The sequence below is a fragment of the Melozone crissalis genome, unplaced genomic scaffold, assembly GCF_028551555.1.
Source record: "Melozone crissalis strain CALT ecotype California unplaced genomic scaffold, PUWL_Pcris_2 ptg000027l_1, whole genome shotgun sequence".
Classification (NCBI taxonomy): Eukaryota; Metazoa; Chordata; class Aves; order Passeriformes; family Passerellidae; genus Melozone; species Melozone crissalis.
Window position 1 is genome coordinate 59,057,119 of NW_026535805.1, and position 18,563 is coordinate 59,075,681.

Consider the following 18,563-nt stretch of genomic DNA (forward strand, 5'->3'; position numbering starts at 1 on the left):
CTGGGGCCCTTGTGCCTGACCAGTCTGTCAGTGTCCCCTTCACTGAACAGTCCTGCTGGATTGAGGGGTGCTTTGACAGACTTGTTCAGGGAAATATGGAAACAACACAAGGGAGACTCCTCAGCAGCTCTTCCTTTTCATTTGGGTCTGTTCCCTGCTGCCAGTGACTGCCAGTACCAGTGAAAGACTCACACCAACAGTTTATGGAATAACACTCTTTATTAATATGAAATTGTGACAGGTTAAGGTTCAAGGACTGTTGCTGACGGTATCTGACTGCAAAAATGTACTCAAAGCAGCACACAGACAAGCTGTAATCCCCAGTAAAAACATTCAGCACACACAGAGTGTGGTTCTTTCCCAATAGGTGTCCCTATGGGGGAGAAGACAGATTCAGCCCCTTGACTAATCCTAGCAGCTGTGATGGAGTCTTCCCTAACTTTTCTCTATTTCCATCTTACTATTTGTTTGTGTTTAGCTGGAGCCTGTGTGACTCCAGGCATGCATACCTTTGTTACTGATTGGTGTAGAATTCTCTTGCTTTGACTTTCAATAAAATTCAGCGCACCTGACCAGTGAGGAGTGGCTGTGCCTTGGAGGTGGTACCTTTGGGTTGGAGGTGTGTGCTAATGTTACAATGAGGTTATAATGAACCAAGTCCATTTGAGGAGAGAGATTTCAGCTCAGCTGTTGGCTCAGCAGCAGGACATCTCCTCTCTCTGCCCTGGCTGACAGGTGCTGGGTGGTTTTTCAGCTGCAAAGCCACATTGAATTCCCCTCCCTGTGAGGATTTCAGCAGAGCCTGGTCGTGGTGCCTCCACTCTGCTCCCTGCTCTGTGCCATCCCCTTCAGCAGGGGCTGTGGCTGCAGATTGTGGGTGTGGGGAATCACCATGGAATAAATTACAAGCATGGCAACTGCACTCCATCCAGGGACCAGCAACTGTAATTTACCCTATAATTTCTGTGCTATTGTAACTTCTGTTAGGAGGTGAATATAAATTCTCAGTTTCTTCTAATTTTACCTCCATCCATCTTTCCACTGTGTGCTAACATGGGCAACATATCTGGGACTTGTGGTGTACCAGACTGAGCAGGAACATGTTGGTCACCCACAGCACCCAGCAGGTCATTTCTGGTCAGCCAGTCACCAGCCTTGTGGGGAGGGATGGGTCTGCTTTGCTCCTTGGAACAGACTGAGTTGCAGTTCACACTCTTTCTCACACATTTGCAGCCAATTGTTCTTGGCAAGGCTGAGCTGGTGCCACACAGCTGTACCACAGCAGTGCCACCTCAGGGCACCTCCTCTGCTGGGCTGGGGGCCACCAAACCATCCTCCAGGACATATCCAGCTGCTGATCAGCTGAGGGCTCTTCAGGCACCACTGACTGTGCTGAGAGGATCAACTATGATGATGCTTAGACACTTTGGCCATAAATAAATCCCCCAGGTAGATATCCTGACCTTGAACTGAATCTTTGTATATTTGATTTCTTTCTATCCTGTTTTTTACCTGCATCCCTGTCCCAGAGGTCTGGTTACACTTTCATATAGGCTGTTACTTTCTGGAAGTCTTTATAACAGGGACATTTATGTAGAATTCTTTGTCACCATATTGACAGCACTCCAAAGATGGTCATTATCCTCTATGCTTGTCTTCATTAATTATGGAATTTTAGTGTTGGTGAATTTTCCTTTAAGGGCTTCCTAGAGAAATTCTTAGTCATCTCTATTGAAAAAGAATAAATTGGTTTTTTTGCTGGAATAAGGAAATTTTCCATATAAATTTGGATAATTTCTTGTATCTCTTGAGTTTTTCTCTAGATTTTCCAGCTCTTTCTACTAAGATTTTCTTAATATAATATTTATACTTCCTCAAATATTAATTTGCCCTTGCGATACCTTTCTAAAGGAACCAGTTGATACATTTTACCATTTGAATATGTTTGATTTCTTTTTTAAACTTAATTTTATAGTGATCAGTGGAAGTCTGATGATCCAAGATGTTTGGGAATGACAAGCAGTTCTTCACCATCGGCAAATTTGCCTGGCTAATGTAATTGATTTCTGATGAAATGCTTTTGATGTAATCTTCTACGACACTCTTACACCCAAAATGATGAGATATAGTTTGAGTGTAAGGTGGGCAGGAGTCTGGCTGGTGAGAACAGGAGAGGACACAGACAATGAAACTTCAGGTGCTAAATACTCCCCCACTTTGGGGACTTTGGTTGTGCTGAGTTCTCATCTGACCCAGGGATCTGACCCAGGGACTGTTTGCCTTAATGACAGATCAGAGTCAGAGTCCACACTCCTGAAAGGCACCTTCCAGTTTTGTTTCCTCTGAGAAGGCTGAAATTTGCCTGAACAACCTGTTAGGAGAATTTGAACATTAGCTTGGCAAAATTCACTTCTGGTCTGAGCTAAAACAATATGTGGAATTGTGTCACAGGGACTAGAGAATTTTTCTCCCAGGAATGATGTTTTCTGAAGGCAAGTCTTCGGTTAGTTGCATGTGTCATCAATCTAGTTCAAAAAACACACAGAAATTCTAGTCTTCTTTCTCATCCACTGTTTTTTTATCTCCAGAGTTTTGGTATCTTTAACTCAGAAGTTTTTCTGACTGTAAAGTTTTGGGTTTGTTCTTGCTTTGTTTTCCAAAGATAGCACAAAACTGTTTAGTTACTAGCTCACATCACTAGAAACAGCTTACACTGACTGAATGCAGCTTCTCTGGGAAGGTATCGTGGGACTGATACAACAAAGAACCAGCAAGAATTGTTTAACGTTGCAGCTCTATACTCAGGCATCTGTAGATATCTGTGGTTTCTCATGAGACTTCTGTGAAAAAAAAACAACCTCGAGAGCCACTGAGAAAAAGGCAGACAGCACTTTAATAGAACAGCACAGGGTTGCATTTGGTCAGTTAGAAAAGTGCTGCATGCAGCACTCGACTTTAAAGCACTTCGAAATTGAGGGACATGCGGATAGGTAGCATTCCAGTTCCTCTGTAGAAAGATAATAGTGAAAAAAGAGCTAGGAACATTATCCTTGTGATTTTTATTTTGTGAAATACTTATGTCTTTCTTTACACCAAACAGTATATTTCTCACAGAAATGTTCCAGTGTTTTATTTTAGACTTTGCTGATCATTTGTTTCTACATTAGTAGGTCCTTCAGTCTTTTAAATGTCTTCTCTTGGAGGGTGTGGGTGATAAAGGGAAAATAAAGGAGAGGACATAGTCTTTCCCGTAAAAAAAAAAGGTGGAGAAAATTATCTCTACTTCAAATATTACTGGTGAAGAAAGTTTAGATAAATCTTAAATCTATAAATCTTTTCTCTGTATGTAAAGAAAAATAGCATCTGCTTGTGCACATCTTTGGGAAGAAAAAAAATATCCTCTATTGACAATCTACGATATCATTAAATGTGCGGAGATTCCATAATTGTGGCTTTTCTTAAAATTAGTTAATTTATGTACAAAAGCACTTCCTCAGAAAAGGACAAGCAACCAACCTTGCCATTGTTCTGCAGGTGAATATAATCAGTGTTGAAAATTGAGAGAAAGACAGAGGAGAAGTTACAGTTTTCAGGTAAGTATTAAATCTGGGATTGGTGTTAAGCAGACCCTTGTTATCCCCTCTTATTACTCCGTATTTGATGAGGTTTTCCTTTCAGCCCTGGAAACTATTTGTTACACCCAAAAATTCTTAACCTATTAATTTCCTTTAACATTGAGGAATATTGCCAATAATCATCTGAAAGTTCAAAGAAGTAATAAATGAAAGTTCAAACAATTTGCCTGTAGCTTTTTTGATTCCTATAAAAATCATGATTTATCAAAGGAGCAGGATTTTTCATTTAAGAAGACTGACTGGTTCTTCCTGTTACACAGGGTTCATTTAGAAATCTTTCTACTTTAAATGATTATTTTAATCAATGCTTCGGAAATTCACCGACATATAATTCACAGATCAGCTACCTTCCCTCACTTTTCAACCTGGTTTTCTTTAAGTTAAAATACTGGCTCTAGTTTTGTTACCTGTAAGCTATCGTGAAATTCACAGGTACATTTGAGGGTTATATCTCTACTCTTGCTAAACTTTGAAAATTAGAGGGTTTTTAGCTCTTTACTGTGTTTTGGTTTACACAAAAGCTACAATGGTGAATTCCTGTTTCGATCTAAAACTCTCATTTGATGGATAGGGATTCTATTTCATGAAAATGAGGTACTTTGAAAAAATGTTATTAGGTTTACTGTTGTAATCAGCATTGATCATAGTGGTGATATGAATTATATTAATTAGTATTTATTTTATTTATGTGCTCTGGTGGGATCTTCAAGAGATTAAAACACTGCATGATTTAGATATTTCTTCTTATTATTAGCCAGGTTACTGCTCAGATTACTGAGAGGTGTTTCACCAAAAAAGTGAAGGGAAGGGTTATTTTTATTACAGAGATGTGGTAGCACTCTATAGGAAAAACTTAAAAATTTTTGATGAAACAAACATGAAAATATGAAAATAAAAGAAATATAGGAAATTCTTTCTTCCAAAGGAAATGCAAAGGCATAAGCCATTGCTCAATATCACAGAAAATGCTTTCTGGATATATGAGAACAGACTGAGAATCTTTCAGTCTGATTCCTTGTCTAGAAAACTATCAATGACTGCATATCCGAGCCTGAATGTTTCTTTGATAATCATTATAAGAGTATAATAATGTCTTCTTGGGAAATTAGTGTTGTCTTTTCTCACAAATAAACGAAGCAATGAATTGAAAATATTGGGATGAAATCTTTAGATTTATATTTTTCTTGGAGTGTGCAGTACTGTACCTTGAAATTTATAGAATTAAGAGAATTTCTAGTTATAGAAGAAATATTTTTTAATTTTATGAAGATTTTATTCCCAATTGAAAACATGTAAGGCAGGATTATTTTTCATAAAAATGTAGTGTGAAAGCATCCCAGCACTGAAGAAGGCTAAGCCGCTTAATTGTTTGAGAATTCTATGAACAGTGATATACAGGTATTTTTTTTAACAACTAATCTTAAATGATGAACAATTAATCCAGCTATCCAGCTACAGCCTACAGTTGTGGGAAGCAGGAGTTTGATAATGCCATAAAAAGAAGAAAAGAAACATCAGGACACACCAATTAAATAATCTCCCTCAAATGCCTTCTTTGGCAGTTATTTAAAATACAGATAAATTTTTTCCTGTATGACAAAACAATAGGTTTAGGAAAAAATCGGGCAAAAAACAATGGATGTGCGAAATAAAAGCCAATGAAAAACAGTTGTCTTTTGGCCCTGTTATGTAAAATATCTCCATACTCACTGGAGAGTGTAGTGAGCTAGGTATGCTGCCTTAGCAAGTGTGTTTGGAGCACTGTCCAGCACTTACTGAGAATGGTGATCCATTGTTGTCCAATACCATCCAATGCAGGCATTCTCTAAGTTACTGGAATCCTGGTGGTATCAGTTGGGAATTCTGCATAGGAATTCTGGCTTTGAGTCACTGGAAGCAGGACAAGCTCTAAAAACAGAAATGAAGCCCTCAGTGCCAAAGGGTTTCACTAGTCCACTGATCTGTTTCTAGTCCACTGATCTGTTACTGGAGAAAGATAAAACCCCTCAGCCACTTTATTTCCTGTTTAATTTCATTTAATTCATTTTCCCCCCCTGGTTACCCCACCATTCATGCTCCTCAGCGGTTGTTTTTGTGCTTTCTCAGCACAGTGGAGGTGAGGCTTATTCAGGTGACTGATTCCATCTATTCTGTATCACAGGGATATTTTCACATTATGTAGATAGGCCATTACTGTTTCATTATAATGTGTCATTTTTTCCTTCATATATTCTGCGTCATTAACTGAACCACTGCTCTTTAAAAGTCTTTGGAATAGGTCTTCTGTGAGGTTTAGATATACATTCTCTCAACAGTCTCCACCATGGTCAATTCATTTAAAAATATTCATTCTCCTTTCCCTCATCTTAATGTATTTAATATGACTGGAAGCTGGAGCTGGAAGTTTAAGATGGTCTTTTATCTTTGCTTATTAGCACCTGACAAATCTCTGTAACTGCAGCAATACTTCTGGTGAATCATTTGCCACCTCATCATCTTTATAAAAGGTGTCACCCGTGGTGCTGCACACCCTGGCTCCACAGTGGCCTGGACACTGTCACACTGAGGGCAGTCAAGCTGGAACAAAGTTCACTTCACTGCATCTATTTGGTGCTACATTGGCCAGCTTAACAGAAATAAGATCAAAATCATAGTTGCTTTTCTCTGTCAAAATCAGGAAATCTGGTTCCAAAATAAGTAAGGTCTATGTAGTGCTGTTCACATTTTACTACATATTGAGTTTAACCCCCACAATCCTCAGGGGTACTGCTCTGCTCAAAACTAAATGAATCCAGAAACATTCTTGAACTTGGGTTCAAATCTTTGATCTTGCCAATATATTCCTGTAGAGATAAATGGATTTTGATTGAGGTAGAGAAATAGGAAGTATATAAAGCCTCTATAAACAAAACCAAACTAAAATGGACACAGTTTATTACTGCAGACCCAACCCCTATTTCTGTGTTTTATCCAAGCAATGTCTCATTTTAAAAGCCTAACAAGATGTTGCTGGAACTCTAATCCAGATATTTTGCCCTGGTCTGTAGGTTAATAACCTGATCACTAAATTTAAAACATTATTCTGTTCATGTGTTACTGGTGTCTTTGCACCACTTATATATGGGATGAGGACAGGCACTTCTGTTCAGAGTCTTTAGGCCAATGGAGCAAACCCCCTTTTCCCTGGGAACAGAGACACAGATTTGAATTCCCTGTGCTGATTAACAGACAAAAACAGGTGCCTCTCTGTCTTGGTTCTGAATGGTAACAAGGTGCTGTGCTAATTGATGGATGTAGTCCTCTTTGTGTGATTTTCCACGCTCCCAGTATGCTTTCAGAGGCTCAGGTTCTCTGCACTCTCTGGATTACAGTGAAGTTTAGAAGGGAGGGGTATGTGTAAAATGTTGGCCTGAGAATTGCTAGAACATTGGAGAGAATAGCAATTTTAAATTTTCTCTCTCCTGTATTTTAATAGGCACAGGAAATACTATTTTTCCCCCATCTTGTTCTTGTGTTTCTGTTTCTTACCTATTTCTTTTTTATCTTGACTGAAACCACAGTCAGGGCTGTAGTTCTAGCAGTGAACCATAGCTTCCAAGCTCAGTGATCTGAAAAATAACTGAAAAAAAAAAAAAAAGGAACTTATTAAAATGAACTGAGAGATATTCTTACATTGAAAAGATGTGAGGGTTAGAGGGGTGAAGGAAGAGGAAAGCAAAGTGTTATATATGGGACTGAAAAGAACCTACAACAAATACAGGAGACTTTTGGAAATACAGGCAATTTTGGATTGAGTGTTACTGCCAAGCATTGTGACTAAAGCATTGCAAAACTATTTTAAGAATTTCTGCATTTTCTACAGTAAGCAGTACAACAAATAAATGTTTAAAGGAATTCTTTCTGAGTGTTCCAACATTCTGTCAATGATGGTAAATAAAGAACTACTCTGCATAAGACAGAAAATCTTATACATTTATTGAGGACTGATTTAATGGTCTATAATTAAGTGTAAAATTGAAAAGGAGAAAAATGTAATGATGAGCAAAATTTCATAGCTAGGTTTTCCGGTTGCCAAGTGCTTCAGAAGGCTGCAATTTCACAGCAGGGTTGGTTCCAGGAGTGGAAATTGGACGTAAATAATTCCAGACAGTGTAAATGTAAATTTAAAAAAAAATAATTAAGATGCATATTTTGTCCTAGTACATTCTCTATTAATAATTATAAACTAATCACAGAGCTATGGTTTAGAAATTAACTTATTAACAAAAATCTTTAACTAATTGACTTCAATTGTAAAACTGTGACTAAGAATATTTCAAACAGTTGGTCAGTTCTGGTGTATTATTTCATGATGATTGCCCATAAAATGGTTGGGGTGTGTTGGCTGCAGAACAAGAAACATTAAGGCTATTACAAATCAGTTATTTTCAGGTTTAGTATAAATAATCCTGCACCCTAACACAGCTGTTGACACTGACTAATAGCGCATTTACGTATTTATTCTTTTTTGTTACTGTTTTTGATCAGTGGTCTGTGTTTTTTCAACAGGGATGTTGTTATCATTAGATCCTATTTATTAAAGAAAATTATAGGAGACTCTTTCTTTGCTCCCAAACTAGCTTTACTTGGGGGATATATTGCATACCAAGGCAGTAAAAGGGAATTGCTTCTCTACACTCACACAATGGACTTGGAGACATATTTAAGTCTTTGGACTGGCTTTGGGATAGGTTTATTACAGTGCCAAACCAGCAGAATGAGTGTTTCATTGATGTATTTTTATCACAAGATGGGAGAACTGTGGGGCCTCTAGGACAGGTAGCAAAATGAATAGAGATTGTGAAAATAATCTCTATTCAAATAAGGCAATCCACCAGAGCCAGGGATGAACTCAATATTAAAACTAGTGCTCTTAAAACAATTTGTGTCAATGCACAATCTGTGTGTATGATGTATTCAAATCTCCTGTCAAACAGAAGGGCTCTGGCACAGAAAAGTGCTGATTATAGGACATTGCAGTGGACACAACTCTGTACTATTTCTGTTATTGATGGGACAGAATCATGGCCTGGCTTCACTCCTGGGCTGAATTAAGCAGCTAGTTTAGGAGTCAACCTTATTAACTGGTAGTTAAGTGCCATGAGCGTGTCTGAGATTGGAAAGATGCAAGAATGGAAACAGTACATTTAAGCATACAGCAGATTTGACCATACCAATACATCATGAAAAAGGAGTCCCAAAAGATAAAGAGTAGCTAAACGTGGGCAAATGTATGAATTTGACTGTTCCACTTAATAAGCGTCTAAATTTTTTTTAAGTTGTATTTTAATTAGAGTATTCCATACTTTCTTATGGAGCGCCTTAGATTTTTTTAAAATAACTAAATGGATCAAAATTATTTTTTTAATGGAATGAAGGGCTAAAAAGGAGATACAGTGAACCAGAAGCAACTACTTCTTTTATGGACACCTTTATGTAAAATCTAGATAAACACTGGCAAAATTTTTCAGTGGATGAGCAATTTTGGTAAATCCAAATAACAACAAAAATGGCTTTACAAACTAAATGAACCTTCAAATACTTTATTGCAACTGCCTTGGCAAAGGACTTGGTACTTCAGTGATAGACTATATTTTCTGTATATTCTTTCTGCTTCAGAGTCCTTAGGGCAATGGTTCAAACCCCCTTCAAAATCCGGGATTTCGAGGCTGAATTACTTTTATTTAATTACAGTGCTTCCATTGTTTTAGTATATAAAGGATATAATTAAGCTGAATGCTATTTCCAACACTATGTCAATATGAGTTGCTAAAGTTGATGAAGGTAAGATTATTGATAACAACAGAAGCGATAGAAGAAAAGTTTTGGCAAATGTTAGCGTCTCAAGGGGACTGCAGAGAGGTTTTCCTAGAGAACCATTATGAAATGAGACAAATTCCATGGGTTAGCTTCTTCTTTCCCATCACAGTATCCTCCACAGTCTCAGACAACCATAAGGACTTTACTTTTCACTGATTGAGACTGTACAATAAAACTGGACAACATTCTAAAGTTAACCACAAATGCTCCGTTTGCCACAGTCAGCTTCTTTAAATCTGGCCTTAAAAATACTTACATTTACAAATTTATAAGGAAACCTTCTAAATATAAGGAAGTTTTATAATATATTTACTAGGAGGACAAAGTTAGCCAATGGACTGCCAATGGCTAACAAAGTGCCTGATGTGAAAATTCACTGCAAATGCTGTCTTATTTTTTTGTTTTGATTCTTGGAATTCAATCAAATATGTGGACAAACCCAGCATTTGAGCATATGTCCCCCTGCGTGTCCCAATGGGAACTCACCTGATTTCACAGGGTAGTTCACTCTACAGCACTCTGGTTGTAGCTGTAATCTCATTTTAGTTCATATCTTAGCGTGACATGTGAAAGAGCCTGATTCCTAGGAGATGTTTCCACTGTCTAACACATCTCTGAAATGTTTTATTTATTCATAATTACACGTGTGTGTATAAATATCTATATATAGAGATAGATTCCATTTAAGTAGAAGCTTCTCAGTTCAGATATCTTCACTTACTTTTCTAACTGTCTAGAATTTGTTAAAAAATCTAGACGTTATATGATGGTAAAATTACTGTGTGCACAATAATGACTGAGTATTTAGTCATAAGAGCTTCTGTCTAACATTAGCTAATGTACATTTCTTAATTCAAAGTAGCAGCAGTTATTATAATCATTATAATGGATGTTTTGGTTTATAATATAATTTTCCATATGATTCACTTATGACAACATTGCATGTGTAACAAATATAAATGGAATTTTGCTTTAATATCTTATCTGAGAGGAGTCAACATCTCCCGACTTTTGAAAAAAGAGAAGACAGCAGCTTTGTGGCTGGTAAATGAAGAAAAAGATTTCAATGCCAGATATAAAATTAAATTATGCAATCAAACTAGTAGAACAATCTTAAGATGAAACCTGGTTGCAGCTATCTACAAAGTCTAGAGGCAAACATCTGGCTATGTTTTTGTCCTTCAGGTATGATAAATTTTGCTAAGAACAGCATCATGAAAAACCCCAGAAGAATAAACTGGCCTGGGAGAAAACCAGAAGGTAAGAGAAAAACATCTTTATTTATTCATCTTACCTTGACTTTTTCTGATGCTAGGTTTGCTTGAAGTGAAATAGTTCAAAAGTAAATTCTGCTTAGTGCTTGCCTTAAAAATTATTTTGTTCTGTGTAGTTTTTTAATATTTTCTGCTGAAAGGAAAATGTACTAGTACTTTCCAATAATTGATGTCAGTTAGCATGCAGTGTACTGGGGCTGTGGTTAGTGATCCCACTGAAAACCTTAAAATTTATCTCAGTAACAGATAGATCTTACTTTCTAAAAGGAATGGGTACTGTGTGGAGGCTAGAGACTGTCAGTTATTGCAGACACATTAAGGAAGATTATAGTAGCATCCAAAATCCATTTTACCTTTCCATGGAGTGCACTATGTATTTGTACTGTATTTACCTTCCGTATAAAATGGAAGTGAATATAGTGAAACTTTGGTTCAGGGCACAAGATTCTCAAATGGAAAATGCACAAAACAGACAAAATATTTGAAAACAAAGTGCTGAAGCTCTGGGAAGCTTGTACAGCGCAAGTAGACCTCAAGATCAAATTCAGACAGTCCATTCTAGATCTCAGTAGGATAGCTGAAGAGGGTTTTGCCCTGAGGCATTTCTTGCTGCTAGACTTGACTGGCCCTTTCCATCTGAAGATGGAAGGACTGTTTGAGATCTTCAAATTTTCTATGCTGTCTGTTCATATTTGGCTGATTTTGTATGAAATGGATCAGACTGTATTTATATTGTCTTTTCTACCAGGAGTAGCTCACTAAAGTGGTAGCGCATACCTGGAGGAGGGTTCTGTTATTAGCACAGTGGATGCTGTCAAATTTCCAAGGGAGTTTTATTTTGATCCAAAATTTGGTGATTTTTTGGTAGTTAAAAAAAAAGTTTTGAACGTTGCATTCAATCCATTCACATTTTTTCAGTTCTCCTATTCACATCAGAGACACTTATGTATTTTTAAAAGCTAGTAATTCTCCTTCATTCCCCAGTGGAATTTTTCTAAATGAAGTCTAAAATAAATTAGTAAATACCTGCTTGAGGCAGACATCCAGAGTGCAGGCTTTCAGCATCACTGGTTGCAGAGGTGATCAGTAAGAGGAAACATCAATTGACAGTTTAAGGTGAGGGGCAACCAGCTATAGTTTCAATAGTTTTGATAAGTAGGTGGAGCTAGAACAGGTATTGGATATGTTTTCCTCTGGAGATCTGTTTTAAATTCATTGTTTATTTTTCCTTGCCTAGATTTAAACACAGAGGATGAAATAAGTAATTTCATCTGAGGTCTGCTGTAAAAGCTAATGAGAGCTAATCAACCTAAACCTCAAATGTTTAGGTTGATTACCAGGAAATTTTTTTCTGACAGTGACATATATTATGTTTTGGGATTGTCCAGATTGAAAATAGCTAAAACCAAACTTCTTGGATCATACTGGCAAGGAGATGGAGGTTAAGAAAGTACATTCTGTGAAACAGCTGCATAAAGCAGGAAAAGGAAGTGATGATCAGAGAATCCTCTTCATCTTTTAATGTCGTGACTCTATTATCCACCTTTATTTAATTTAGACACTGTTCAGTTCTTCATGTATTTTGATGCCCTTTCTTCATTATCAGGGCAATATGAGAGTCACTGACACGAAAGAAAGAAAAGAGTAGCAGCAAGAAAACATCTCTCAAGTCACCAATTAATCATAGTGTGGGTTTTCTTCCAATGCACCGTCTTTCCAACTGCTGACATATGGTGCTCATATGACCAGCTGATTTGCAGTATCACATCCATACATCTGCCTGTCAGATAAGTCTTCTGCTTTTCTAAGCTAGCTTGCTGGCTTGGACTCCGTGAGGCAGTGCTTCAGGTAAAGGTCATCCAGAGGGACCACATTGGTTTAGGAAAGGGAAGGCAGGGGAGAGGAAGTATTCACTTAATCCTCCCTTCTCGTATTCAGTCCATTTTTCTCATGTTTTAGGGGCAGATGTGCAAGCTGGGAAGTTTTCCAAATTCATTTTTCAGAACATTAGGTCCTCTCAACATTAGGCATACTAAGCAAATCCCTCTTTGTAACAATTTTGCCACCAGCACTGAAGATGAGCTGCTTTCAGGATGAAAATAGATGGCTGAGAACTTGGGCCAAACCAAGCAATTTGGAGATAAAATTACTTAGAAAACTTTTTAGCTAATTTTCACACCCTCTCTGGTCTACTTAGAGTTCTTCAAGCCTTTGAGCACTTACATAAAAGCTCTTTTTACATGGACTGTTTCTGAAGAAAATGAGAAAAAACCCCAAAACATAGTACATGACAAGAGGCTGACAAAGGTTTCTACAAAATTCTATGTATTAGACAATGACTCACATACCCCTAGTATCTATCAATAAGCTATTGATCTGATCACAGAGTTTCTAAATATCCAGACATTGCTACTTAACTATGTCATTTTTTATTTCATTGGGGTTCTTTCTGCAGTTTTGAATAGTCTAGAAGAGTAATTTGTTTTCCTAATAAAGAGGACAGAATTTTGGAAGAGTAAAAGAAGTATTGATTCTGCCTTTCATTGAGCAATCTCAGTTTTTGTTTTTCCTTCCTGCTACTTTGATGAGACTCCTAGTGGAGTTTAGTTCATTACTGCAGAGTCCTTGAGTTAGACTCCCCTCCATCTGCAGTAGCTCAGATGTGCTGGTATTCAACAGAGTTCAATTGCTTTCCTGTGCTTTTAAATAATAAATTGAAGAGACTGGATTGTAAATCAGCTCGTTTTTCTATTTATTTTTGAGTCTGCCTTGTTTATTACTATCTATATCTACAGGGAAACAATGCAGAAGAGTGGTTAGTTAGATGAATAACTTTTTGTTAGGTTTTTTTGGACAAGGATTTTAAAATATAGGGTTTACAATGAAGGTGAGGGAAAGACCGACAGATGGATAAACTTGGAATTAAGGCCCAACCCTGTTCCTGAGTGGTTCAGACTGTGAGAATGCTCAACTGGGGGACTGATTGTAGATGCCTTTGTCTTTCAGAGGTAAACACAATGTTGAATTACTTGATTCCTCCAGTACTGGTTGTACATAGCTTTTGTTCTCAACACAATTTATCTTCTACATCCTCTCAACCAAAGGAGGAAAATTAACTTTTAAAACCTTGGTGATTTTATAATGGTAATGAATATATCTGGGGGGAGATATGGGGACGCTAAATCATCATAATCATAAATCACACTTCCAATGATGGGTCATTCACAACTTCTGTGGGTAGTCTTTTGGAGCGTCTCAATACCTTAATTTAACAAAGAATGAACCACAAAAGTGTCCTGTAAGTACAATCCTGGTAAATATATATATATATGTATACACACACACATTTTTTTTTAATAAGCTCCCTTTATATATTGACAGGCCACCATAAGGTCACCCTCTCTCTTCCAGGCTGAAAACTCTGAGAAAATGGCCTATAAACACACCCACAGAAGGCTAGGTGTTTCCTTTGAACAACCTTCCATTATTTGAGAACCTTATCAGTCTAGTAGAGAGTCCATGTGCCTCTACATTGGTAACCTCAGCACTGCCCAGAAGTTGATTTATTCCTGTACTTTCAAGTTAAAGACATGACTAAACATTGTTTAAATGTGAACTGCTTTCAGCAGAGGGAACAGTGATATTATATTCAAATATTTCTCGACAATAAATTTAACCCATCTGTGGCTTCTTAATACTGTCCACTGTATAAAATAATTAAGAGAGGATTCAACAGAGACTGGATCACATTAAAGACTTGTACTCACAGCATCTCTAATAATTCCCAGAGCTGAAACAGGTCCATCCCAATAAGTCTAAAGAGGATGGATTCTCTGTTTACACAACTGCATATGCAAAAAAGCTATGTAGTTCTCTAAGGCTCTTCAGCTTTAACTAATTAAACAGGGATTTTGCTGCTTGTCAGAAAATCAACCAGGACACAAGTATCTATGGGAAACTCTTCTATGCACATAACTGCCTTTGGGCACCATGCCACTGAGCAAGAAAAAGGGACATGGGAAATTGAGCTGGGGGGATTCTAGTCACAAGCTATAGAATTAATTCCCCTAGGATGAGGATAGCCTCAAACATAATTGCTTACTGCCTCCAGTTTGTGGCATATTTTATTTACTGTATAATTTCTATTACAAGAGTACAAGAATATGCATATCGATGTTATTAAAAAAAGAAAATAATTTCTATTACAAGAGTACAAGAATATGCATATAAATGTTATTAAAAAAGAAGAAAAACCCAAGGAAAAGACCAAGCTAACAAACTGAACCAAATGAAAATGAAAACAGTATGCGTCCATATTTTTCCCTGGGAAGGTGGTATGAGGAGAAGCGAGCCATGCATAGATGATGTTAGAAACTCTGCTTTCATGCTGTAGCAAAAGGCAGAGCTGAAACTGCTCCACTGTGCATAAAAAATGGAAGTGATGGATGTGGATTTACACACAAAGGAAATTAACTGCTGCCCACAGCTGTGTCAAACCTTTAGTGCATTTATTACTGCAGCACTGTATGCAGTTCAATTATATACACATAATTAAGGTCCAAAATGCTGTACTTATGTACATATCCAAGAAGTTATCACTGTTAGATGTCTCTTTTCCCCCTAATACCTAGGGAGTAAGGGAAAAGGGGTCATGACAGATGTATATTTTCAGTAGTTAGTTCTGAGGAGAGCTTCCATAACCATCCAGAAGGGAACAATGTGGGAAGAGTTTGGTGTAAATACTGTGAGGAGTAAAAACTGGGCTAACTCAGAACAGGTACTATTTTATCTTTCTTTTTCTAGGCATCCAAAACACAAACTGCTTGGAATGTGAGTCAGCCAATGGAAAAAAAAAAAAAGAAAAATAAAGAAAAAAAGAGAGACAGAAGTGCTACTGCTTCAGTACTTCAAATAGTCTAAATAGTCTAATGGCTAAATGATCCAAATGTGGGAATGCAAGTTCAAATTCCTTAAAGAGAGTAAGGACTTGAATTATGGAGTTTATAACCTCAGGAGTTTATTTCTCTGACTACCAACCTATTTGACTGCAGCTGGTAATTATAGATGTTTCACTTCATTTAGCTTTAGACATTCAACATCTAGGCAAAAAGTTATGAAAAGTTTTTGGCACTCTTTTACTTAAAAGACCTAAAGAGAGATTGAAGTGACTCATTTCTAATTCAGGTAAGACATGAAGAAAAATAAGCTTCTTTTTTGTTGTAAGAGTGAACAAACCCTGGTAGAGGTTGCTCAGAAAGGCTGTGGCGTCTCCATCATTGAATAAATTCAAATTACAGTTGGAATGCTACTGTGTGCTTGTTTTTTTGGTTTTTTTGGGTTTTTTTGGGTTTTTTTTCTGTAGAGTGTACTCACTTTAGCTTTAGTTTCCTAACACAGATGAGATGACTCTCAGCTGATATCAGCTTTACCTGAAAGCCAGACTGGCATGCTGAGAAATAGACAGAGGTGGAGGAAAATTGTTAGGTATATGGTGAACTGAAGGCCACAGACTGAGTCTGTGTTAGACAGAAAATTAAACTAAAGTCTTCTGATATTCAAGCTACAGCATTCTCATAGCAGAACCTCACTTCCATGTGTATCATGTTAACACATGGCTTTCGATTAGAAGCCTTATTATGAATGTTATATACAGGAATAAATCATATGCACTTGGGAAGGGCACAAGGCAAGACATGTACAGCAAAATGACTTGCAGTTGTTTCAGTGCTGAAACATGATAATTACACACTCATTATTGTGACAGATACATCCCACTGAAACATTTTCTCTTCTTTTGTCCTTTCTTCTGACTAGATGAGATTTCATAAGTAAGAGACCTTTTCCATATCTGACAGTTCTTATTACATTCTTCTACTAGGCAATTAATTCAGACTGAAATCAGAACAAAAATTAAAATTTGATATTAAAAAAGGGAGAAAGATAATGCTGCTGATTCTATATTATGTATCATGTCTATTTTGACTGTAGCAAGGTATAATTTCTTCAAGAGTGATGAGTAAAAATGATTACCAAAATTACTGTTTACACTTCTAAGGATGTCCAAGAATAGATTTAGTAGAAATTCTCATATGATTGTCTTTTTAAGGCATTTCTTTCTTTAATGACATACAAATGTTATTGCAATATTACTTTCTTGAATTATATCAAATTTAAATAAATTCAGGTAGTGGGTTTTGACCACATCTCCAGCCTAATGCATGTATAACTATTTAAAAGAGTCAGAGGAACCTAAATGAGAATTGTGTGTTGCCCCCTTTGAACGTGAAAGGTAACACCTTGAATGAGGACAGACATGTTAAGTAGGCAAAACTAGATATACAGCAGTATTGAAGCAGTCTGATAAGGACAGATTTTTTTATCTATTTGAAATCTGTATTTTAAATTTAAAATAGTAGTGGGAAAGAATGTTTTTGTTTTGTTTTGTTTTAGTGGAAGCTTCCATTCATACACAGTAAATCCACAGTTTTCAGATTGTTTTGTGGATCTAAAACCTGCTGTCAAATGAAATTGGCTAATTGCACTAAAAGCTTCTCATTTTTGCTTTTAACACAAGAAAATGAAACATACTTGTTTTGTTTGCTTCAGGACTCACCTCCCATGAAGCTGATAAATAGCACAGCTGTTTTGTATCTCTGAATAGCAGGACAGGTTCTCTGTGACTGACTTTCTGTATAGAAAAGGTGCACTCAAACTCCCCCTCATTTCTTGATTCTGCCATTCCCTGCATGGCTTAGGGCATCTCACTTGGCCGTTTCTGGGACCTAAAATAATTACCCAGTCTCTTCAGAATTTTGCGTGGCTTTCCACATTAAGAGGAAAGGAAACAACACTATGATATTGCAGAGGTCTATTATCATCTTAATAAAACAGACAAATATTGCTTCAGGGATTCTGCACTCCCTGCTCTTCTTTTACCAGGGAAGCCTGCTCAAGCCACACTCTGGGGATCTGTTGCTGCATATCCTGGGCATGCACATCCAAAAATATCTTGGCAGGGACTGTGTTCAGTGGATGTTTGTTGACCTTTACTGAATCACTTCCCTAATGTTTGGTATTTATGCTTTTAATTTATATAAATAGTACAATGTTCCTACCTTTTATAGCAATAAACAGCCTTTCAGGCACGGTAACAAGTACTAGAGCATTAAAGTGATTTTATTACAAGCAGTCCTATGGTCCTCAGTACCCTGGGAGGCAAAGAGAGTGAAAAGGAACTGAATGTATCAGTGCTGCTTCTTTTAGAACATCTTTCCAAATGTTACCTGTGAAGTTTTTGGATTTATACTAAGAATCCTCTAAGTAGGAGAGACATTCCTATTGGTAGAAAAAAATCCTGGCAACTGCATTTAGGTAGAAAGAGATGTGACATTTTTTTAAGTCTCAGATAAATGCTAGTAGACACAGAGAGTCTCCTGTAGAAGAGTGTTATTTTTAACCTGAGAGAAAGCTCATGAATTCATTTTTTTTTTTATTAGATATGGTTATCTTGATAGCAGGTTTATGGATAGATGTTACAGTAAAAAGATTGAACTAAAAATTTCTGGTTTTCATTCAGAGTTATGGGCTAGATCCTAATTAGCCACAAGGGCTCAGTGCCTGAGAACAGTCCAGAGGATATCCCTGCAATGTAAGATCTGAAAGCAATTAGTGCTGCCATTGAGAAGCATGGTGCCAGTCCAGTTCTCACTGTTGAATTTCAAGAAGCAGATGAGATGAGTCATTGCTGTGAATAGAAATCATTGATATCACCACATGCACTCCCACATATCTAGGA